This window comes from Falco peregrinus, chromosome Z (assembly GCF_023634155.1).
Source record: "Falco peregrinus isolate bFalPer1 chromosome Z, bFalPer1.pri, whole genome shotgun sequence".
Classification (NCBI taxonomy): domain Eukaryota; kingdom Metazoa; phylum Chordata; class Aves; order Falconiformes; family Falconidae; genus Falco; species Falco peregrinus.
The window spans coordinates 10,458,343-10,484,511 of NC_073739.1; the positions used below are offsets into that span (position 1 = coordinate 10,458,343).

Below are 26,169 nucleotides of genomic sequence, written 5' to 3' on the forward strand. Positions count from 1 at the left end.
TGACTACAGGATTTTCACATCTTTAGGGAGGTTAGGAAGGATGATGTTTTTGAAATTTTAAGTTGCACTGAAACCCAAAAGGCCTGAAAATATTATCTGAGTTAGCATTTTTCTTTACACATTAATAATTCCAACAAACAGTTGTTAGTATAAGGTCTCTCTGTGGGTGGTTTTTTTTCTGTTTATTTCCACTTTTGAATTACTCAAGGTAGTTTCTTCACATTATCGTATTTGCATACAATGTTTGTATTATAGCATTGTTCCATATTGTGATTGCCCATCCCTCCTATACCACAAGATTGTCTACCTCAAATGAGAACTCCCCTTCCCTCTCAACAGCAGCTAGGATTCCCTAATATCCACGCACTAGAGCAAGAAATAGAACTGTCTAAAGGATATGCTGTATCCTGGCAAACCAATAAACTTGTGTTTTCATTCCACATTGGAAATTGCATATTTTTCAGGATGCAATTTTCTTTAAATAGCTCATTTTCAGGTCCAGAAATTCAGGATCATATTTTTACTCACAGATACTTCTTTTCTTCCTTGATCCCTAGTCAGAAGTGACCAACTGTAAACCAGATCATGATAAAAGCTTAATTGATGCTAACGTATCTCATGAATTGTTTTGTATTTAATGGAACAGGGTTCTTAACGGCTTTACAGGAAGCACAAACAGAGACCTACCCTCCTGAGAGAGAGATATACTCTCCATGGATGAAAGAAAAGCCAGCAGAATTCACTAAATATCATAGTGATAAATATCAGATTTGTGTGTTCCCTTAAAATACAAAGAACTCTCTATTTATTTAGAAAAACAGCTCTACATTTGACAAAGGAAAATGAATAATCCATCAGCTCTACATGCTTGACACTTGATGAAGAAGCTCTTGAACACATTTATTTACCACTCCCTCTTGATACCGTGAAGCCTCTCTTTTCTGATTTGTTTGGCATTCCATGGAAGCAGTTGAGCTGGCACATTTTCTGTAACACATCCAAATAAAAAAATGACCCAATGAGTGAACAACATAACCAAATATCTCCCAGCTTATACCTTTTTATGCTGCTCAACCCCCAACAGCAGCCTCTGGGAGTTCCTGCCTACCTTGAATCCTCCTGTCTTTTGCAACTGCTGGACACCTGCTGATGCTAAGGAAGCAAAGTAATGCATAAGGCTTTCACCTCTGCAGGAAGACGTCAATGCTCTCAAAATCAATACAATGTACTTCTAAAAGGCCTGTTCTTCCCATGTGTTTGTGACACCAGATTGGGACTCTGGAAAGACAGCATCAGCTCCTACCCCTGGAATGACACTGACTGACAGGTGACCAGCTTCACACAAGTCACTTCATCTCTGATCTTCACCATGTTTTATTTTTCATAATTCAGCACTTGTAATTCTAAAGAAACTTTTCCAAAGAATCCTGTGAGCTAGATACTACATTACTGTCCCTCAGACAAAAAGGAAAAGCACATCACAACAGCTAGGCTACAGCTACTCAACTCCCATAAAGCTGAGTGAAGTGCAGCTGAGCGGTTGTGTATGTTTTGGCTTACTAAAACCAATGGCAACCTTTTTCTTCACTACAGACCTCTTAAAGAATAGTAAGATGCTTTTTCTCCCAAGCTATTTTAGCAGAAAATTCAGAGTAGTCAACAACACCGCAGCACAAGGCTTCTTATGACCCACTACCTGGGTTAGAAAAACCCTCTGAAACAACAAAGAAAGCAAATCCTTTGCAGCCCTGCTTATGTGACTGCTCCTATCTTGTCTGACACATTGGAGGCAACTGCCAAAGTTAAAAGGAGAGTTGTGACAGCATTAAGAAAAACTCTCACTCAAGCTGAAAAACATGCATATCATACTGAGGAGAAACATGGATATGCAGCACATATTCGCTATTGTACAGCCTCTAAATTGAGGTCAGGTATTTTTTATTTATTTTTTTTAATACACAGGCTTCCTTTCTTTCAAAATGCCTGAAAAAAAAGCTTCTCCGGGGCAGGGGGAACCCACACCTCCAAAAAACAATGAAACCCAAAGAAAACCCCACCCTACACAGCAGTACTCCCTCTTTTCTGGTCCAGTTAAGTTCACCTCTCTACTTACATTTGACCAGCGCGTGGAACAGCAACATTTAAGTTTCTCCTCAGTTACACATCTTGCTCCTTGTCTAAACTACTGAACTATAGGCAAATGACAGTGAAGGACAGGTTACACTGGCATCAAGGTAAGAAATGCTAATTTCACTGTTACTGTAAGCACTTAAGTCTAAGCAGGTAATAGCCAGACTGTGGCATCATGAGTAAAATTGGACTCCACAGGAAATCTTGATGGAAACATTTAGAGAGGAAGGTACAGCTGAAAGTGACTAAAAGATGTTATATCAACTCATTTGCTTAAATCACTTGGGATTTTCTCACAAATACCTTCCCATGTATTTGAACAAAACTCAGCTCCTTCATGCTCTGTGAAAGTTGTATCACTGTATTCTCCATCAAACAAATAAAATCTTTGCAAGTGTGCAATACATAAGGACACTGCATACTCATACTAAGCTATTTTGCAAGCAAACAAGAGTTCAGATTAACTGTGACCAACAATTGCTGTACTGAAGCTAGAGATTGCAGTTTCTTACAAAATGCACGCAAATCATGCTCTATGCTGGTTCATTTTTAAATGTCAGCAACTTTCTGCATTCTAAAAAAACCCCCAGTAATCCTGTAATTGGTAAAGAATGTAAAGCCCCATTCAGGTTAAAAGAAAAACTAAACTATGTCGCCCCTAAGCTATTGTATTGACTGAGAGAAACTGCTGATTTTTAATCAGTGTATTCTGGCCTGTCCTGTTTCAGATCATGGCCCTGTTAAGCCACCTGTTAGTTCACTGGTGTGAGACACGGGGTTTTTTTCCTACACAGACCCATTAGTAATAACAGACCTCCTTTTTTATTTCCACTAAGGCATTTCAAATACAGTCAGCAATAAGCTTATCAACTGGCAAATGTTTATATACTATTTAATACCATGAACTGTGGTATTATATTCAAATAACAACACATATTAAATTTCATTTTGCATGTGGGAAAATAAAATGAAAGGATGAGTTTTGAAGCATCAACAGGATAAATAGATAGGATTCTACTTCATCATATTGAGTAATTATATCCTGGCACAGTGCCCAAAGCATATTCATCATGAAGAGACTACAGCGTACAGCACACTGCCAAAGTCTAACTTCTTCAAAGGCTAGACGACTCTGTCAGATCAGAAGTCTTACAGATTTGCTTGCCATTGCTGCGTTACGGGTTCCTGGAAAATTGTTGAACTGCAGTTCATCATTACAGTTCATTAACAGGGTCCATAAATATAAAAGCTGTGAATGACACCTCCATTGTGCAACTGTCTACATTGCACTGACTGCATTCCTTACGTCTCCCAGCTTGCAATGGGTTTCCCTTCAGGGCTGCTCTTCAGCCTAGTTTAAGCATCACTGTTTATACCGTAAGAAAACACAGTGCTGTTACCAACCTGCTGCTGCTATGAGGCTGGGCCATCTGTGCAGCTTAAAAAGAATTTACACTCAGCGGATCTCTATCTTCTGCTGGGTCTTTGCTTTGAAAATATGCTTTACTTCTGGCATTGTTTAAACTGCTTTATTCTGGTCTACAAGAAGCATTCTCAATGCAGTACACTCCACCTTATTAATAAAAAATTAAAAAGCACCAGCTAAAAAGCACCTAATCCACACATCACAAAATAAAAGGATTCAGTTCTTGGTTGCCAGACCCACACTGTCAGCCCTGGAGCAGATGCCATTGTTGGCTGCATTTGCTTGCCCTGCAGATTTGCCAAAGAGGATATGAAGTCAAATTTGTCATTTTCAAAATGCAAAATTTTTTGTTTTCTCACAACAGCCATTCTGTTGTATGTTATCCTCCCACCATGTTATCATTTATTGACCTCATCAAAGGTATTTTAACTGTCAGGTAATTCTCATGAAATACCATTCAGAAGATCCAGTGCCCAAATGAAACATGAAGAATTTATAACCTGCCCAGGGATACTGCACTTGAATATGCTTCCAACAAAATCAGTGGGATAAGATTCTTGGTGTCTTAAAATGAAGGTAACATAACCAACATGGATTTATTTTTTTCTTCTTGAAGTGAAATATGAAAGACTAAGTTAACCATACATAACTATACAAAATACTTTTTTCTCCCCTTTTCCATTTCAACAGCCCTAGTGCAGAGTTACACTGCTTAAATGTGAGCATGAGAAAAAGCAATCCCAAGTTAAAATTCCTTCCTCCTCTGATGCAAAAGCAGGACGGAAACACATGTGTGGTACTACCCCAGGCAGTCACCAGTGTATTGCACTGGCCTGCATGAACTAACACCCAAAGCCAAAAGCCAACAAGGAGTGGGCATGAGGACAAGGGGCTTGCATTACACTTCCAGGAGGATAGGGTTAGCACAGAGGACTGCATTTTGAGATGTTCTTTCCCCTCGTGGTGCTCAAGGCAAAGTGGTGCCACCAAGCTGCAAGGGACACAACAGGGCAGCTGGGGCTGGAATCAAGGGCTGGAGAAAGCCATGAAATGGGATTTCTTATGGCAGAGGTGAGGACAAATCTCATGTCCATGAATGATTAATGTCTTAGTAGACCTTGGAGAGGTTTCTTGTCTAAGGCCTGTCTTGAGAGGGAGCAGGCAGTGTTGATCTGTTCCCGTTTTTTCATTTCCAAAGGGAAGATGAAAAACCATATTTCAATCTAGTACCATAAACCCAGCCCGCCCCTTTCTCAATCACAAGCAATTTCTCCTTCAGGGAAGACCACAAAGCATGTAGGATTCCCCTTGCCTCTTCTGATGCTCAAGGACTTTTTTACTGTGATTGCTTGTTCTAAAGTTTAGCAGTGTAAGCATTTCTGAAAATTATATGGCCAGCTTGGAGAAAATGAGGGTCTCAAAGTCAATACAGACACAAAAATAGAAGCTCAGAACTGTTAATTCAGATTACAGGAAATGGCAAACACAAAAGAGTAAGGCCGTTGCCAGTTAAAAATCCCATTCTATCTTGGCTAATCTAGTTACTTGACTGGAAATTTTTTTTAACTACAAGTGCAACCTTATGCTAGCTGCACTGCATCTCTTCCATGATACAGAGTAAGAAGGTTTTCTTTATAAGAAAATCGGCAAAAGACACAAAAGAGACATGGCTCCTTGAAGAACTAGAAGACACAGCTGTGGATCTGTTCTTGTTTAAGAGGCTTTTTAACTTCAAAAGTTTGTCCCCTTAACCAATTCTTTATGTGACAAACCTGTACAAGAAGAAAAGGCTCCTCTTGTTTTAAAGCCAAGGAAAAATGCAAGATTTCACCTGTCCAAACCACAGCAATTAAAAAAACATTTGCATTACTTTGCTTTTCTTTTGATGGGACTTGAACTAAAAACTGAACCAATTACAGTCAGTTACTGTTCTGACGTGAGACAAGATTGACAGGTCTGGTACCAGGCATTTTACAGGCATCCTAAGATCAGGTAACTGTCTACACCTAGCCACAGCAAGACTGTAACTCACTCTTTCTAGGTCACAATATACCTTTTATTTACGGTACAAAACACCCACTAAAATCAATGAGAGCTTTACAAAAATAACTGGAGTTATACCTGGATCTCTTAGGACATATACCGAAGGCTGAGGCTCTGTTTGGTTCAGTTTAGAACAATCTCCAATACGTTTTAGTGTTCACTGAAAGGAAGAAAAAAAAGAAAAGAATTTATTAAAGATAACACAGATTTTTTAAATGTTTTTCGCAAGGGCAGGCTGATATTAAAACTGTTTTTATATTAATATACTTTTGTGGAGGATCTGAAAGCACTCTGAGTTTTTTCTGTGGAAGAACCAAAGCAATGCAATGGGAGTGCTATGGTTTACCTGCTATGTCTATGGACTTGCAAAATTCTCAAAGCCAGAAATAGCTCTTCTGCATGGAAACAAAGCTAGGAAGAAAGGCTAATACTCCAATGAAGAACACACTGAATTACTATTAATGACCAGACTGAAAATAGTCAGTTTACCACCTTGAAAACACAGTAATGCTTGTTCCTAACCTGCCATTATGCATTACTTCTTCCTAACAGAAAAAAGAATACCACTACAAGATTGAGTATCTACCTGTAATGAGAGTTTACTGGAACTTTATTTCCCATTGTCACTCTGCAAGCATCTCACCATAGTTTCATAGAAACTCCGTTATATTGTTGAAAGGATGGAAATATGAACACAGAGACTTTTTAATGTGCAGTGCTTGTCTCCAAATACAGCTATAAAACAAAACAAAAAAGGTTTGACATCCCACTCTTGATTTCACATTCCCAAACAGATGCAAAAGCTTCTCCACATGCAGTCAAACTTTCTTTTAACAACAGAGGGGTAGGGACGGGTGCCTGACTTTGCATTTGAAGGCAAGCAAAGTCTGAAGATAAAAAGTGACCAACTTAAAACATGTTCCACTTCAGATTTGAGAAGGCATTACCCCATTGTGACAGCAGAGGATCTATTTTGAACTTTGAAATTCCTTTATCTTTCACTCAGCAAGGGTAATGAGATGAAGGAGATTAGAGACCTGAGCTGTGACTTGAGACCTGAATAAGCTACTATTTTCTAGCAGCTTAAGAAGCTAGCAATGTCCTATTGATATTCCTTTACAACATCGCTTCAATTTACAGTAGTTGTGCTCTTTTTTGTCTCTCACTGAAAACGTTTCTATTATCATTGTGTTCCAAGGGGGTTTGCTGAGCAATGCTTGCAGTCCCATTTGAACTCCCTCTTGATTGAAATAGTATACTATTGTCATCAACTGTCAAAAAACTTTGTACCTCCTCTGGAAATTTACACTTTGATAGAGGCTGTTAGCAGGTTTGTATGTATGTATTCAAGCTGAAACTTAGTACTTCAAAGGGTTTACCTATTAGCATTACAGAATATGACAACAGGCTTGTAGGTGAGTATGCAGACAGGCACCTGGTGGGAAACCCACACCTCTCACCAAGATTACGTACTGCTTTTCCTTCCACCTGCAAGCTCTGAGAGACTGTAATTCACATTGCAAAAGGACACACTGCAACATCGCCAAAGGGTAAAGGGGAGAGACTGCAGAGCCTGCATTTAGACATGCATCACTGCCTGAACAAAGATCTATGTACAGGCCCCCTGTGCATGCACAGTAACACCACCACTACAGCGTCTGCCTGTTGTTGCCTAGCTAAGAGTAGAGAGCTTGCCCTCTAACCAGGACATAGCCTCAATGGCAGATCCAGGGGGAGCAAAAATTAACTGCTCTGAGCACGTATGCCTTTAAAAAGTCACTGCTTGCTTTGTATCTAATGCTGCATTATAAAAAGGCAAAATCTGTTATTTAAAAGTCTCTTGATTTCAGGGTATTTTTCTGAAAGTTTTTCTTTAAAAAAATGAATGAAAGAAAAAAAAAAAAACCATCAGTGACATCTAAACCATGAACTAGCTACACAAGACATTCTGTGATCATTAACAGTTTGGGTAAAGGGGCTGTATTTTGCCTCTGTACTCCCAGCGTTTACCGAATCCTTAAGCACTTCTGAAGAGAGTTTCACATAGATCAGCAACAAGCCTTTTTCCCCTGAAGACCCAGGCAGCCTTTACGCACATTTTTCAGGGCAGCCACTGGTCAGAAGTTTTAGTTTCAAAGGCCAGGACAGATGACTGAGATCAGCTACTCTGATTTTCCTCACGCAGCTGAGAGAACCATATCCTCTGGGTCTTGTGGATCGATTCAGCAGGTTTTTTGCTTAGTTAAGATTATTTTTTCCTACTGCTAAAGGAAATCTGAAATCACATTTTTACAGTATCCTAACAGAACCACTAAGAATGAAAGAGGTATTTATTTAGAGAGTTAAAGGTGCTTCCTTGACAGAGTATTGCAGTGGGTTAACCTTGGCAAAGGGAGACATTCCCATACAGCTTCCCAATCACTCCCCTCCTCAGTGGGAAGAAAATGGGATGAGAAATCTTGAGCGTTGAGGCAAAGACAAGGGAAAGACAATTACAGTGATGGGCAAAATACGCTTGACTTGGGCAGAAATTAATCTTCCAGGTAAAACAGACATAAGCAGTGAGAAACAAAGACAACCAAACCAACACCCCCCACACCCCCGCTGGCCCCCAGAGCAGTGCAGGGTGGCTTCTCTCTGCCAGTCCCTCCTGCGCACACTGCCCCTGCCCTGGGCTCTCCCACCAGGCTGCAGGACCTGCCAGAAAGCTGCCCCAGTGCAGGCTCACTGCAGGAGCAGGGCAGATCCCTCAGATGCTGCTCGGTGCTGCCTGCCATAACTTGCTCTTCCCCCTCCTGCCTATCGCTCTTTTTTCCTCACGCTTCTGCTCCTTCAGCTTTTTACCTTTTTTTTCCATATTTTTTCATGGTCGTACCTGTGGCTGAAGGGCTGGTGGTCATGGCCAGCTCCAGACAGCTCCGAAGACCAGGCCTGGAGCCAGCTGGAGCTGTCTGGGACCAGCCATGACCAGCCTTGGGCATCCCCAGCCACAGACATTGACATTGATCTCCCTTCAGCAGAGATCCTGAAACTGAGCTAAGACATTTATTTAGATATTACAAAGAATGTGATTGAGGGGAGAGGAGAAGGAAAAAAATCAAGCTGACTGTTATAAGACTTGTTTGTAATGAATGTTGGCATATTTTTGTCAGCTAAACCATGCAGCTATTTGTACCCAGGCTGGCTCTCATTAGGGTTGGAGGAATCAGCAGTTCCCAGCCTACTCACTCCCTGGCCTTAGATTTTGAGAACATTGATTCTTGCCCATCCTCCCTGCTGGCGCTTAAGGGGAGAGGAGGGCAGGCAGCCCACCCTGCTGCCACCCCAGCACTGTCACAGCCCTCTCACCCTTCTCCCATTCCCCATCCACTAGTCCCAGGAAATCTTTGCCAAAGCTGGAGATGGGAGAGTTTGGCAACCTCCTTGCTCTTTGTTATCTCATCGAGATGGACGCAATCGCACTACCTTAAACAAGGAGGGAGGAATGGGTGACATGTCTTCAAGGCAAAGAGATAGCAACAATTTTCTTTCCATTTATGCTCAAGACATAACATGCTGAGTTTCAGCCATATTCAACCAAAGGGAAAAAAAAAGAACTACAAAGTTTTGTCTCTGTAGTTAAGAGACATTCTCCTTTGGTCACTGCACTGCTGCTGGATTTGACATAAACAATGCGGGTCTGAGCAGGCAGCTAAACAGGAGCTGCAGGTTTGCAGGAGAAGGTAGAACTGGCCAAAATAAGGACTGCAGCCACTGAAGCAGCTGCTCTGCCTGACCTGTACGCATGGAGGCTTGCAGTGCCTGTGTGCCCTAATGAGGACTGCAGAGGAGCCTGGAAGTTTTGCTTTTGACCTCACTCATTGACTTCAATGGAACTGGGGTCTCCTATTCACAATTCACATTGCAATAGGCTGCCTTCTTACCTCCTTACAAGCACTTACTTGAAAAGCCAAGGAACAGATTAACACTGTAGCTTTATTCACAAGAGTCTTGTGTAGTATCAAAGGCAAGGTCAAGGGAGGTGATCTTTCCCCTCTGCTCTGCCCTGGTGAGGCCACATCTGGTATGCTGTGTCCAGTGCTGGGCTCCCCAGTTCAAGAGAGACAGGGAGCTACTGGACAGGGTCCAGCAGAGGGCTACAAAGACGATCAGGGGACTGGAACATCTCCCTGATGAGGACAGGCTGAGAGAGCTGGGCCTGTTCAGCCTGGAGAGGAGAAGGCTGAGAGGGGATCTTGTCCCTGCATACAAATCTCTTAAGGATGGTTTTTAAAAGGATGGGGACAGATGCTATTTAGTGATGCCCAGGGACAAGACAAGGGGCAACGGGCACAACCCAGGGAGTTCCATCTGAATAGGAGGAAAAACATTTTTACTTTGAAGGTGACAGAGCACTGGCCCAGGCTGCCCAGAGAGCTGGTGGGGTCTCCTTCTCTGGAGACATTCAGAACCTGCCTGGATGCAATTCTGTGCAACCTGCTCTAGGAGAACCTGCTTTAGCATGGGGTTGGGCCAGATGATCTCCAGAGGTCCCTTCCAGCCCTGACCATTCTGATTTGCAACACAAGCGCATGCATTGCCTGTACTGATCCCAATAGTAAGACTATGACTGCAACACCAGTGAGTTGGTGCTGACCTGAAGAACTCTTCATTCAAACCAAACACAATTTTCAGCCACAGCTAGGGATGATTAATAGAAAAAAAAAAAGTGTCTTCATTGTTAAATCTCAAAGGAAACACAGTTAAAGCTAACAGAAGGTGGTAACACTCTCCTTGGTTTTGCTCTGCCATTTGTTTTTGTAACTCATTTTTCTTTGTAAACTCTGCCATTTACAAAGGTCATAATTCAAGAAAAAAACATGGTTTTGATGTAGCCATTTAAGTCCAGTGACACTGCCACAAAGTTTAAAGTTAGGATGCATTCAAGCAGTTAGTTAATGTATTGTTAGTATATCAATATGCCATACTCCAAACACCAGAATATTTTACGTTATTACTTGACAATGAAGACCTTTTGTAAGAGGTCTTTCTTTTGATAATACTGTGCTATTGCATTTACCATGCAGGGATTTCAGATATCTTTCTCTCCCCTTGTTGCTATGATGTCTGAGTGCTTGGTTCAGTCTTCCCTTACGAATGGTTAAGAATCAGACAATCTAATATGACAGTGACAGTCCTCCCCTATTGTGACAATACTTCTCTACTTAGGGTTTTCTAGAGCGCTAGGCTTAAATTCTTCATTCACTAGCATCATACAAACTAAGCCATCAGTTGCTATGTGAGGAAGATTAGGCCAAGGCTGGATGCTTCAGGAAACCTTGCCCACAAAGCTCCATGCACATGCTCGAGTCACAGTGCTACACATACCCTTTGCCACTGTTCAGATGAAATAATGCCTCCCAGGCTTTTGCATGCTCACATGGCAGTGAGTCTGCAACACAGTTTCTGCACATATTTCAGCTCTCATCATTTAATCTGAACGGCCTGGCTTTACACATGTCTGATTTATGGAGCCTTTCAGATATACTAATGTTTGAATAAGAGACAAGAAAACTTTTCTGTCACCCTGTTAGTATTGTAAACGCAAACCAGAAACTGGAGATAAAACCAGAATAACCAGTGCTCCATTCTAGGCATTTGGTCTTTGGCTATAAATCAGGCTGGCCCCAAATCATTTGGGATTTGTTTATAAGGGGGTCACATCAGAGGTGATTACATAGTCAAGGCTGTGGAATGTAAGGCCTTTTGTGATCTGAAGAGCAAGGTGAGGACGGCAATTAGATCTGCACTGTACTCAATCTCCAGGCATAGGCACACAAAACACCAGAAAACCAGACCACTTCATGTGTGCAACCACATTCAACTTGTTTCTCCACAGAGCTTTAGGGATCACAGCACCTAAAAAAAAAAACCAAAAAGAGTTCACCTAGGTGGGCAGCATCACAGCCCTATAATGGACATTTTGGTCTCTCTGCGCTCCCTGGACAGTGCTGTGCAGTCCCTCCTCCCTTCCCTGCCCAGGAGGAGGAAACAGAATGCCCTCTGACACAAGACCAAAGATGCTGAATTACTGCTAGTTCTGCTGTGCCACCATGCAAATGCCACATGAAACCACACTTCTCTCTCATCACTGAATTTGCACGTGAGGCTGCTCTTCTTAACCTAGATCCTGGCTAAAAGCACAGACACATCCTTTGCCTGCATGCCCAGCCATTTACAAGCTGCCTACCTCTTCTACCACTGGAAATGTTAGTGGCTGCCAATCTCATGCTCATGGCTCCTTAACAGCATGGTAATATAAACACCTTGAGAGCAGGAGGTGCTTGCTTCATTTCCAGGGTTAAAACCCACTATTGACAGCCCTCCTTCCCTGTCTGAAGCAAGCAAACCCTCCAAAGAGGGACAAAACATTAAGTCCATGTCCTCATTAGTATTTCTGAACACAGAGGAAAAGGTTTCCCACAGAACCTTTTAGTCGTGATTAATGCTGTGAATACACTGACCAGCAAAGCTTGGCCTGGCAAAAAAAAGCACAGAACATTTTTCATGGATGTCACCTCCAATTTGAAGATAAATTTACTTCAGCTATTTCCCTGTCTCTACCTGCTCATGTGGCTCACTCTCTACTGAATTAAAGCCTAGTAAAAATATGCTTGCTTTTCTCCTCCATACACAGAAATCACATCCAACTTGGAAAGTCCTTGGGCTGAAACAGTTGGAGGTGAAACAATGTTCTACAGACGTACCGTGTATGTGCGATTCCAAGGCAGCATAGGCAGCATTGTACCTTTTCCTGGATGCCTTACTGCATTACTGGGATGTACTCTGTTTAAAAAGCCTGGACCACTAAAGAAAATGAGTACAGCTCCAGATGGAAATTGTTCTTTAGATGGTCAGTTTTTAAACAACAGAATGCTTGCTAACGAAAGCAAAACATTTATCTTCCAAAAAGCCATTAAACAAAAAATAACTTTTTCGTCAGAAAGGCTGGATTTGTACTACTATTTCAAGAGTGAGTAGTCTAGAATACTCATTTAAAAAATCCTTGCATATAGCATTCTCACATTAACAGCAGCGCAAGTGAGTTTTGCATATGTGGTTTCTGGAAGCAAGAAGCAGAGGGACAAGAAGGAAGAGCAAGACAGAGCAGTAGCACCAACAAAAAGCAAAGTTGCCAGCTTTTATCTGCATCTTGTGTGGGACATGGACATGTGTTTGCCAGTATAGAAGAAAATGATCATGCAGGAGAAAATCCAACTTCCAATACATGCCTTCATTCTGTGCATACATCCATCAGTGGCACTCTGGGCTGATGATACCTTTAACATCACCTTCTGCTACCTATGTTGCAACTAACTACCTTGCAATTTCACAAACACTACACTACTTCTGACTCCTTTTTAAAGCTACAGCTGTTGGACTCATGTGTTACCATTAGGAAGGTGAAATTAAGCAACTTCTTTCACTCACAGTTGCAGGGACAATGCTCAAGAACTGAAACCCTAGAGAATGAGAAATAAACCCAAAGGAAACCCAGCCAAGAAAAAAGGACTCTGTTCTAACTAGCATCTGTAGATAGCTACTGTCTGTAGAGTTTGAAGACTTTCTCCCTTCTGCGTGCCCTCATGACTGCTTGTAAGCTAAGACACTGGTAGCAATTCCTTTTTTCAGAGGCCAAAACCTATGAAGATAGCTCTCAACTACCATCAAAGGACTAGGACACCCACAATTTAGCAAGGTCAAAGGTAGAGTTAGAAGTTGAGCTTGTGCTTCTCAAGTTGTAGTGTATACTTTTGATCACATCTACTCTTCCTCCCCCTAGACAATTAAGGATTACCATTCCCCAAGATCTCCTTTCCGTGCAACCAAGCCAAGTATAAATGGTGGAACAGATGTGCACTACAAGGAGCAGTCTTCTGCTTAATCAGTCTCTGTACAGTATCACTGGTCTATCTGGACACAACTGCAATGGAAAACACAGCCTAGGCTACCTCTACACTATGGAAGTCACCAGAGCTTGGACCCTTCTTTTTGTATGTCTCAACTTCTATACAACTAAGAATATGGTCTTAGAAGGTTACTTAAATAAGATTTTATAGAGAGAAAAAAATACAAGAAGTTACAGGAAATAACAGCAGGTAAAAAAGCACCCACTCATTTATATATATTTTTATATTTGGTTTTGGTAATGCCATGCAGTCAAAGACCCAAAGCATATGCATTGAGGCCAATGGGGCTTCAGTTGTGCTACGCAACGAAGAGATTAACATGACATGTTATGGACTCTTAAAAATGTAACATATTTCAATATAAGTATAGTGCAGAATACATGATGAAGATGAAATTCACCACTGCTGGGAACAGGAAGCAACCCCAGTGCAGCCAATGTAAAAGAAATTTCAGCAGCGGAGTTCTGGAATGGAGCCTATAAAACAATTGGACCAGACAATATGGCAGTTCAGTGGATCTAATGAATCTCATGGATGGTTAGAAGAATAAAGAGGACAACAGGCCAGAGACCAAGATCCTGAACCTGTACTGAAACTGAGAAGCGCATAACACCACTCTTGGGCATCCACTTGAGTGAAGGAACTAGCACATCAAATATCAGGTCCCAGGTGGCATCCTATCATCCAGTGCTCTGTGTGAGTCAGTGGTCTGATCAAAATCACATTAAATCTGACTGGATCAAATCATTGCTTTCCTCACCATTTATTTTCCTGATCTTCTTACACAGCAGAAGGCTTCACCTGATGCTAATGCTTGTATTTCACATCGAAACATGAGATTTTCTTTCACCTCTTACCAACTAGCTCTACAAACACACAACACAGCAACAAACAACAGTTTTGGTTTAAAGCCCTCTATTAACCCTGTGTGCTACAGAAGATGGCTGAACATGGAACAGCAGCTTTTAGAAAGGCACGGTGAATTTCTGATGAGCACACTTCCAAACAACGTGCAAAGGTTTGGTTATGATACAGGATTTTATTATTATCCATATATTTAGAAGTGAGCGCCACAATTTATATCTCTGTCTTAGGCAACACAGAAACTTCCAAAGTAATTAGCCAGATTAACAACCTCATGCAAGATCTAAGATTAAATCAAGCAGCTAATCCTTGGAGACTGATGAGAAAGTGGATAGTAAGCAATTTAGCCTATGCCATATGCTTTCCTTGCAAACCCTCTCATTCCCTCTCTCCAAAATATTACCCCACCCTTTCTTCTTCTTTACAAACCTGTCGTGACCTTGGATCTGAGCTCTTGGATCCTCAAGGCTGTGCTCTACTGGTTAAACTGGCAGAGCCTCAATGAAGCTTTGTTCCTGACTGAGATTTGGGCCTTTATCAGTTAACTGAAAAATCTGATGTCCTCTCCAACAAACAAACATCTCCTTGCAATGGTTTTCATCACAGATGCAGCAAACCACCTGCTTTTCTACTTGCTAGCTTGCAAAACAATGCCAGTCATGAAGCTTGCCAAAAAGGAGGAAACATTTTATTTTAAATTTAATCAGACATAATGGATTAGACTTCAAGGGTCTGATGCAATCCAAGGTGTGCTGAATTGTAAGCCAAATGTAGTGTGAGCACTGTCAAACAAGAAAGTTACCCAGAAATGGCATTCAGATGACCTTCAAGGGCTGCTGTACCCTGTTGCTTACTGCTTAAATCAGGACAGAGCGCGTGACAAAATCCACCTCTGTGGGACTAGCTCCTACATTCACCATGCTCTTGGGAAGATGTCCTCTGCAGGTCTCTGGGGTCCATTTCAAAACTTGTGCTTAGCTATGATGCACCCTGTTGGGCTCCCATTCCTGCAAACACCTCCCTTACCTGGGCAGATATGTTTAGAGCAGGTCTATGGCTGGAGCTGCTTTGAGCAGTGGCCTCAGACTAGCTGTTGTCCTGCCTGAGGTGCAGGGCCAGAGACGTAGGGGCATGCTTACAGCACACTGAAGCTGCAAAGGGGAGCCGAGAAAGAGTTTTGGAGATACGGCTGCTCTGTTTTCACCTCAAATCACATACTGCATGCTGCCTTTGCTTGAGATGGCCTGTATTCAAGGCAGTGTCAGGCAGGTGAAGTTTCATCTCATCTCTCCCACCTTCCATATGAAGGCTCCCACCACTGTCCTATGTGGATACTCAACCCAACAGCAGTGTCACAGAAAAAGGTCACAGGTAGAGTTCAACCATCAGCTTTTCGCTAGTGTTATTTTGCCTGTCCAGGGAAATGTAACTACAGCGGCCCTAGTTCCCAAGCTCATGTGACCTTGTGTAGCACCGTGTGGCTTTGCACAGAACCACAAGCTGCAAGTACCACAGGCTGTCTCCACATCAACCATCCCAGCAACTTCAGCACTCACACATATACCTGAACCAGGTTCAAGGTACCTCCTCGGACACTACCAAAACCACCCAAGCAGCAGGGTAAATATTCCTTCATTTTGATGATCCTTCTACTGCTACTGTAAGTGGTTACTTCCACCTGAGCTAGCTGCTGGAAGCTGGAGTGAAACAAGGAGACAGGTCTCTCAGGAGGCTTTGTCTGGACAGTGGTCACAGAGGAACAGAGCACAGTAGTAACAAGGAGAAGAGGACAGTAAAAATCACCCCTGTATATTAATCCTTCTCTTTGCTACATGCTGAGCTTACTCAAGCACACAGAAATTAATAGAAACTGTAACCAAGAAACTTCAAATCTCTGAAAAAATGCATTTCTAAAGCAAATAATCTCACTTTTAAGCTTCTGCTTGGCTGCAGGAATATTTCCTGTGAAATGTTTTTAGGGGTGATGAAAAGGGTGAAAAAGCACCGCTAGCTGTACATCACCGAAACAGTCATCACTGGTGCCACTCTCCCTCTTTTGGGTTTAGGGAATAAAAAGGACACCCAGAGTTTGCTTCACCTGACACCTGTAGACCACTCTACTGTGACTGTGGTGAAATAGAAACATTTCATAGCCTAAGTGAGATGCGTTGTAGATGTTAGCTTTGCTATCACTGTAAAAAGATAATGCAAATAAATCTGTACTATGAAGTCAAAAGGACAGAAGAGATTAGCTTTGATGCCTCTCCAGAGAGAGGCAAAGTAAGAGCGTAGAAGGTCAGGGCAGCGAAAGGGTTCAGGGTGAGGTTGTAACATAGTCGGAATGAGTACCATGGCAAAGGCAAGCGAAATCCATTAGAGAATCCAAAGGGCTAAGTTCTGCTCTGCTTTACAAGCCTGCACATAGATGATACAGATAGCAGACCATGGCCCTGCCTGCCCAGCCAGGCGTGCATGCAGTTGAGGTTGCAGAAGGCAGATATTGACTGGAAGCAGAAAACAAAATTCACAGCCCTTCATGGGGCTGCTTGAGAAAGGTCAAAAAGCAGGCTTTCAGACAAAAAATGAAAACACATCCTCACAAGGAACAGCAAAGATGATAAAAAACCTTGAGTGTCAGAATATTCTCTCACCTTTCATCCAAAGATCACAGGCCTGTTAATACTCCTAATTGAAGCATCTGTTTATGTGAGAGCAGCATGACCATCATCTCCACTAATCTAACAGCCTTATGATAAAAAAGGAAATCTGTTACTTAGGAACACACTTTTGTATTAGAAAAAATCTGTGAGAGAAAACTGTATGGCACATGATAAAATTTCACATAATAACCATTTTCTTCTACATTTTGAATTCTTATAATTTTTTCCTTTTCATCATGCACAGAAGGGAACTGCATTTCAGTTTAATGGATTTGGTTTAAAAATCCATACATTAAAAGAATACTGAAGTTGGGGTTTTTTTTCTTTTTTCATTTTGACCATGGTAATTGTTCTTTCATCAAAACCTATTTTTGAGAGCCACTATAAAAAGGAGTATAGCTTCTTCTTCAAAAAAAGACAAAGCATATAACCTTTAAAATCTTTTTTTCCTCCTGCAGTTTTGAGAAAGAAAACATCTATAATTGGCATACCTCATTAACAAACTCAGCTATGCTGTGATAATAAGTGGGTAGCAAAGTGAAAATAACATTTTAATTAAGTTCTTTTCATTTCCAGGCTAATTTTCTCTGTATTATGTGAAACTCTGAGTGTTACAGAAGCCTGGCCTGTCCTATGGTCAAAGGCATGCTAAAAACACTGTTCCTCATCTCTCACAGTTACATGTGCACCACTTTTGTTAAGAGCATTTTAATTCTTTTATCCAGTCTCTGCCTTTACATCCACACCTAGACAAAACATACCACTTATAGCAACACATCTCAAGGCCCTGGCCAAGCTCGACCTTGGAAAGACTACATTATGATTGATCTTCCCTGGTACCCTGTTCAGGATGATGTTTATTAGGCAGGTAGGTAATGGAAATCTGAGGAGCTGGAACACCTGATCTGTATCCACTTAAAAGCAGATAAGCAGCATTTCCAGTCACAGAGACTGGAACTGGTATAAAGGCATCAGAGCAGTCATTATCACACTCAATATCCCACCTGACAGCAGCAGCCTCCAGGTGCTTAGTAGGCAGTAGTAGACTGCAGGTTAATAAACTAACCTACTCTTTCTTCCTAGTCCCTGGACAGACAGGTAAAGACTCACGACCTAAATGCATCAGAGTAGCCATCCTTTCTACTTTGATCAACCTAATTTATTTGCCCACCATTTGCTTTCTGGCCATATCACCAACAAGTGAAACTTCCTGAAGTGTCTCAGTGTTAGCAGGTCTTCAATGTAAGACTACATATTTGAGCAAGCAGCAAGCTCCAGGTCTTTTTTTGTGTCAGAGAAGCTAATTTGATTTGATTGTCTTTGTGTTAGGTTGTGAGACTGGGAGACAAGGCTAGCAAAGCAGACTGCAAGGTGGCAGAAAAAAAAAGACAAGTTGTGCATACACTGAGGGCTGACTCAAAACCGCCAAACACATATTTGACTGGAAGAGAAATGCCTTAATAAATTGGTGTTCATTGCATGTCAGCATATACATCATAAGTGCTTACAAACAAACACAAGAACTGTACTGTGAAACTGTCCCCTGAAAACACTTGAAATCAAGGTGAGATAGTCCATTTATTTATTTATTTTAAGCTTTAGCCATTTTTATGTTAAGCAAGACAAAACTTAAGTCCTGTGGAGGTTACAGCACTTGCAAATACTAGTCAAACCTTGATCCCATGGAATCTGTAGAAGCTTTGCCATTAAGTTCAAGAGAATCAAAGTTCTATCAAATTCTGTGAAAAAGCATCACAACAGCAAGGGGAGAGGTGGTCTGAGAAACCTCTTGCAGCACAGCTTCTTCAAAATGTCAATGTGCTGACATCAAAAGATCTAGCATTTAATTTGAAATGTGGATAGCCACAGATTTCAGTCTGCAATTTATTGTTTCATTTTCAGGGCTGTAACAACGGCCAAGATGGGAGTTGAGACTTGATTAGCAGAATCAAGATTTCTTAAAAATGAACCATTTTAAGGAAATACAGCCATTAGAGTTTTGAGTGCCTGCATTAATCACTGCTTAACTGAAGCAAAGCAGAAATGAAAAAGAAACTAAATTACTTTTCTATTTGGTGTAATTTCACCCTACTCAATACACCCAATACTGTGTAGTACATAAACCACAGGCTACCTGCACAGGGTTATATTCCAACTTTCACGTGAGACATGCTGTCCTGGTTTCAGTTGGGATAGAATTAATTTTCTTCTTAGCAGCTGGTGCAGCGCTGTGTTTTGGATTTGGTGTGAGAACAACGTTGATAGCACATTGATGTATTGGTTGTCGCTAAGTAATGTTTATATTAAGCCAAGGACTCTTCAGTTTCCTGGGCCCTGCCAGTGAGCGGGCTGGAGGAGCACAAGGAACTGGGAGGGGACACAGCCAGGACAGGTGACCTGAACCAGCCAAAGGGATATTCCATACCATATGACAGCATGCTGAGTATATGCATAAACTGGGGGAAGAAGAAGGATGGGGGGGGGGGCCATTTGGTGTTATGGCGTTTGTCTTCCCAAGAAACCATTACGTGACAGAGCCCTGCTTCCCTGGGAATGGCCGAACACCTGCCTGCCCACGGGGAGTGGTGAATGGATTCCTTGCTTTGCTTTGCTTGTGTGCGCGGCTTTTGCCTTACCTCTTAACCTGTCCTTATCTCAACACATAAGTTTTCTCACTTTTACTCTTCTGATTCTTTCCCCTACCTCACCTGGGGGGCAGTGAGCGAGCGGCTGCATGGTGCTTGGTTGCCAGCCAGGGTTAAATCACAAAACATGCCATCCTCTGCTATAAACCTGTATAACTCCACTGTCTGCAACAAACCAGGCTACTGTCAACAGATCAGTACCATGAACTGTACCTTCACGCACAGACAGAAAGAGAGATGAAAGAAACGTATACTTCTCTGCAAGATGCTTATAAAGCTCTAATACCTTTTTAGAAGCTATTCCTGAGACAGGACACACATTACAGTGTTTAAAAAGCGAGCAGATGAAACTCCCTGCCCGTTTGCACAGGAGGTCAAACCAAAAGCATGGTCCAAATGCAGAGCAGAGGAGAGCTAAAAGTGCTGTAGACACACTAGTAAGAAGCTGCATGGCCTTAATCCTGATATAACAGCCCTGCAATATAGGACTGGTTTAGAGATATGACATTCTTCGTCAAAACATGCGTGAGTATAGACTCCAAGTATAGAGCCCAGAACCAAGTGGGGGAACCCCATCTTCTGCTCAGCCTGGAAGGTATAAAGAAAATGGGATGGCAACAGAGACCAACTCTCATTCCCATAACACTTAACAACTACTGATGCTCACAGAATGACCACCATTTACACCATTTCATTCCCTTCCTTCTTTACCTCTACTTTACATCATATCACTTGCCTTCTGCCCTCCCACTGAAAGTCCAGCTGTATCTGTAGTAACCTGTATTTGTCACACATCAATACACTGCGCTCGTTTTGCATGACTTTCAGGATAACAGGTACCCTCCGAGCACCTCAGTATTTGTTTGCAAGCCGTCACTGCTCAACTGTTCCGCTACTGTTTACAGCAAACTGATAAAACAGGGCATGAACTGCTTCTGCTACACTAATGCAGCGGGAGAGAGACGTTCTGAAAATTTGTTTCTAATTCCCATCTGTCACACACCTGAACTGAAATAATTCTGTTACATCCTGCACTCCACAACTCATCAGGAAAATGTTCCAGCAGAATTGTTTGAAGGCTTAAAAGCAAATAATTTTTTTTAGAAGTACCAACTGTGAATCACTGATGATTTGGCCAAAACTTTGAGTCTCTCACTGAGGCTATTAAGTCTTAAAACAAAACTGCAATTACTACAACGAATGCCTTAATGAATACTTAAGATTGCAAGTAATCTCAGTTTACTTTCCTGACACAATGCAATTACTGAAGAAGTTTCAGTTTCCCCCTTCTGTCATCATCACAGGTAGATAAAATTAAAACTGTAAGACACAAAAGTAAATAAGGATTGAGAAGACCAGTATATTGAGGAAGGCCAAGGGTGGACACCCAAGCAAGGGCACAGAACATCAGACTCCTCCAGCAGCCAAGCTGGGAACAAACCTGAAAATTATGCCACTCTTGCCAGCCAGGGTGTTGAAGGCTTTGCCACTGCACACACATGAGTAAACAAATCCCAGATGAGTTGTATGACTCAGAGTCACACCACAGTAGTCATAAAAACCAGAAAAAGTTTGCAGTTAAGGTACATGCAATGTTGTTGAGCATGATAAAGGAGATGAACATGACTGGTATGAGTCTTGAGATGGACACCTCACACATCTGGCTTCAGAGCAAAGGTCTTCTTTTTCTATTATAAGAGGGTGGAGGAGCTGACAAGGGACAAAGCACCACATAAAGAAAACCCAAAAAAGCCTGAGGTCTAGGACTTGGGTACCCGGACCTCCTGTCACCTCTCCTTCTCTCTGCTCACAGAGCCATCAAATGCCAATCAAAACCCATTTAGATATTCACTCTACCTCTTAACTGAGGTGCAGAATGCAAAAATATCAGAATGTGCTTTTCTGTCCTGTGGTTTGGTATGAGCTTTACTTGAAATGCTCACTGTGCTCTCTGTTCTGATTAACATACCATTTACTGCTCTAACTCATGCTAGTCTCCTCACAAAACATTGTAGATTTTATTCCTTTCTATTTCTCTTGTTGAATGCTTTATAACAGAGATAAAGACTTTTCCCCTTTTCCTTTTTTTTTAATTTATTTTTTTAATTACATGCACCATTGGCTGGCTTCTGCTGAAGATCACCAAGGTAAATAGTAACACGAAAAAGGAATGGCAGTTTTAAAATGATTGCTTTTTATTGTTCCACAATGCAGTAACATTTTTTAAAATCATTCCACATCACATCACTGCAAATAGCAAGTGTGCTGGTAAAATTTATTATGAGACCTGTGTAATGGGATTTAAAGCTGAACAGCTGTTTTGCTAGTCCTCTATACCACAGCAAACATCTTGGAATCAAGAATCAGCATGATCGCAGCAGGAACTTAAGAGCTGGACAAATATGTATCAAAAGAATAATGAAAAGTAGCCTCAACTAGACAAATTGTTCTTTTGACAGTTACCATTTCTTTAGTCCTGTCTTTGCAACTCATATTGCTCATACTTAGAAGTGTATTTTCCTGCCCCATAAAAGGAGCGATGCAACCAAACCTCTGCTCTCTGGTGCACACATTTTTGATCTGTGAAGCCGTTTCACTGAGTTATTCAACCAAGAACCCCATGAATAACTTCGGGCCAGATTAAATCACCTTTAAAGACTGTGATACACATCCATCAGACCAAGTACCTGACAAAAGCAGGAACTGTCTCTTCTGTATAAATGAAGCCAGAGGAGGAATTCTTCTTACGATAAATGAAGCCTCACCATTATAAAAGGATGGCAACATTAATAATTTTAGAAAGTGTTATGAAGATGTTAGTTTCCCAAGATGAAATTACTGAAGACGACAAAGTTGTATGCTAGCCAAGGTGAGCTCTGGTTAGCAAATGAAGACTTAGAGAGCAAAAAAAAAAAAAAGTCTGTCGTAAAACTAGTCAAATACCTATTTCTAGTATCAAAAAGTGTAACATAAAAAATAACTTCTTAAAATCCTTAAAAAAAAACCCAAACAAATTGCAAATATGGTCAGACGTTTCCTTCCTGATAATGCTGAACTGAAGTCCACTGTGGAAAACTTCTGTCAGTGGGTGTGCATCACCATCACTGCCATATTCTCCTAACGAAAGCAGCATATTCTCCCCTTTGGCTATCAGTCTCTCTTTGCAGTGCTGCATCAGCCAGAGACCAAAGAGAAAGTGCTGTCTGGACACTGACATCATGGACTAACATTTTGAGATACTACCAGAAGTATGGCGACAAGTAACACAATCATTTCCAAAGCAAGTATCATAATAATGATCTGTGCATTGATGATGTCCTAGATGCAGATAAGTAACACAAATTTCAAAGTCATATACTGAAGGAACAACATATTCCAACTTCTGTCCTAACTCCAGATCACCAGGAATGGTACTAACATCCATCCCTAAGTTAACTTTGTTTAACCTAAGATGAAATACAGTTTATGTCAACTATTAATTAACAGTATCAATACTAATTGTTTTCAAACATCAATTATCTGATATTAATTTTTTTTGAGCACTGAAAGAATGTTTATAGGACTACTAGGCTGAAAGATATTACAGGATGAGCTTCTTGAAGTGGATTACCTGATCTCATATGAGCTTTGTTTTTCCTTTGAGCACCCTAGTGGTGTTGATTCCAAAGACATGAGCATTTGGCTGGATAAACAACTGCAGATTAATTGAAGATCATTATGTACTGGAAAATACACACTATCATGCCAGGAAATGCAGGCTATCAGTATTGAAAAAATGTCAGCAAGTTTATTTACCATTTCCTTGACCTATATATTCCTATTTAGAGAACAAAGCCTGCAGTACAATAAGGTCAATGACATTTACTCATTTTTTGTCATTCCAGCCTGGGTCTCTTTCTGTTATACTTTGTTTACCTTGGTGTTAATATTTCTTCAAGCAAATAGCTTATTCATGACTTGTGGTGATCAGAATTAAGGTCTGAAGTTACACTTAGGCAACAAGATTGTTATCAGTTAAAAAAAAAAAAAGTGTGTCTCAATTTTTATTTCAAGAGCTATTACAGAGCAGCAGGAAAATCTGTCTTTGGTGGTCCCTTTCCTGTAGGAACAAATGTAGTCACTTCCTGGGCAATCACTGGCAATACTAAGTAAATACAATCCACCCAATTCACACCACTGCCACTCTGTTGAACACCAGTTGTGCGCTTTCCCTTCTCTTAAGGGAACTGGTGAATACAAAGGAAAGAGCAGCAGAGGAGCCTGAGGACATGCTTCTGGTCAAAAGCTAGAACAGGTATTTTCAAAATTGGAGTAAATAAAACAAAGCTTTTACAGAAAGAAGCTGCAAACCCTAAAAAGATAGAACAGTGCTACAAAGCCAACAAAATATTCCATTTTGCCTGAAATGACACCCCATTGTCTTCCTGTTAGCAAGAAAACCATCTTATGGTATTCATCAGCTTAAAACCATTTCCTTCCCTGTTCCCAGCCCTCCTACTTTAGCTCTTATTCCCATCATAGAACCACAACTCAAGAAAATCTCTGTAAGAATCCAATTAATGAACACAGATAAGTACACAAACAGAATTAGCAGACATCGGGGATGTTTAGTGGATCCTCAATCTCTTTTTGTTACTTCAAGCTCTACATCCCTTCTCTTACTCTAGGTAGCAAAGTCAAAAGTAGAATGTTCTCCGCCAAACTCAAGACACTAACACAACACAGAAAAACAGATAAACCCTTACACTTTCAACTGGAAATAAAAAAGAAAAAAACCCCTAATGCAACTCAAAATGGTGGATCATTTAATGTTCACTATTTTAAGTAAACGTAAACCAAACCCTCAAAAAAACACCTCTACAGCAAAAAAAAATGTTTATGCATAGTATTTCTTCTCAATATTTTGGGCCAAAACTTTTCAGAACTGAGTAATTTTTGGCAGAAACCTGTTATTTTCAAGAATTTTATTTTGCTATGGAAACTGCCTGCATAAGAGAAACAAATTCATAGACTAACCTTTCTAGTCAAAATTTCTTCCACTTTCATACAAATCATACAAGTGAATGATTGGCATATAGCTCTTGAACAGCTTCTCTTTAAAGATCATTCCTTTTAGCACAGATGCTGCTTTTCTTGCTGAACACCTGTGAATTAGTTATATTCTGCAACTGCCTTGCATAATGTTAGCTGATGCAAATTGAACATGGTCCAGCTCCAATACCCGCTAAGTGAGCTAAACTCAGCGAAGCCTGTGGGTGGGCCAGGTGCTGTTACATGAATTGCATCTCCTCCAAGACAGGTGGCAGGACAGATTAATGCAGCCTTATGCTATCTCTGCACTGGCATTACAGCTTCTGTATTAAGCTCAAGGTGAATATCAACAAACCTCTCGGGTTTCTTTTTCTTTTAATTTGCCTTGTCCTTATCTAACCTAAGATACCTGAAAATTTCCAAGTTGTTTCTCACATCTCAGATCAGTTTCTCAGGTCACTGGCTTCATGCACAATGGCATGCATGAAAGCAGAAACAGATGTACTATATGCGACATACAACAACCCCACATAAACAATGGTCTCTATCCACTCACTGCTGTAGCAGTGCCTGAAATGATTATGTACCAATGACTTTTCTCTTGTGTTTTTGGCAGCCTCACAGTAGCCATGTGGTTGCTACAACCCATGACTCACCTCTAGTTTCCTCAATACCACAGGCTGCTACAAAGGGCTGCTCTCTGATGCTCATCAGTATAGAAAATCAACCAGCAAACCTGTAGCCAGGACACCACTGTACATCTGCATACTGTGTCTGCATTTGGAGTACACAACCTCATGCAGCCAGCCAGTAGCAGGATCTCAATGAAAGCATCAGGAAGCTGCGTGTTTCCTGACTACTAGTATTTTATTTTTTCTGGTATCCTATTTGCTGAAAGGCATTACATGCTCCTGATGGCTTTCATGACTGACAACTGTGTTACATCTTCTCATGTCTTTCCAAATAATATTCCCTGTATTCTCAAGATAACCAAGACTAATTTGTCCAAGTGATGCAAGGATGTCAAACCTTGATCAAGATTGTGGCTTACATCTGCACTGGGGAGACCTGAAATTTCTTCGACTCAGCCCAGTGTATAGAAGCATAAAGCTGCAGACTCATCTTCTGACTGACCTGGTCCTGCTTAAGAAACATGCCAACTATTACCACATATTTCTTAAGGCAGACCCCAGGGCCCCCTTTCTTGACTCTGAATTCAAATCCCTGAATACCCCAGCTGCAAAGATGATCACCGTCAATCAGTTTTTCACACTCAGTTCTTTAATTTGTTCCACTTTCTGCCTGGTAGGCTACAGCCAATGGTTCTGCAACCTAGCAAAGGTTTTGAGCTAACTATATTAAGTCATAATAAAAAGATGTGCAAACACTCCTGTTCAACACACACATGTATTTTCTCTACT

At 41.2% G+C, this 26,169-nt stretch overlaps 1 protein-coding gene across 3 annotated transcripts in view; it reads right to left on the reverse strand.

Moving 5' to 3' along the window:
- PLPPR1 (phospholipid phosphatase related 1) overlaps window positions 1–26,169 on the reverse strand; it is a 135,408-nt gene that overhangs the window by 103,977 nt on the left and 5,262 nt on the right. The window contains exons 2-3 of one of the 3 annotated variants that reach the window (XM_055791474.1): window positions 5,678–5,759; window positions 909–987 (exon numbers count right to left, since the gene is read on the reverse strand). The exons of 1 other annotated variant lie outside the window; for it this stretch is intronic. The gene's annotated coding sequence lies outside the window, so the exon portion shown is untranslated. The remainder of the gene's footprint in view (window positions 1–908; window positions 988–5,677; window positions 5,760–26,169) is intronic. One more of the 3 variants, XM_055791473.1, reaches the window with a different exon arrangement.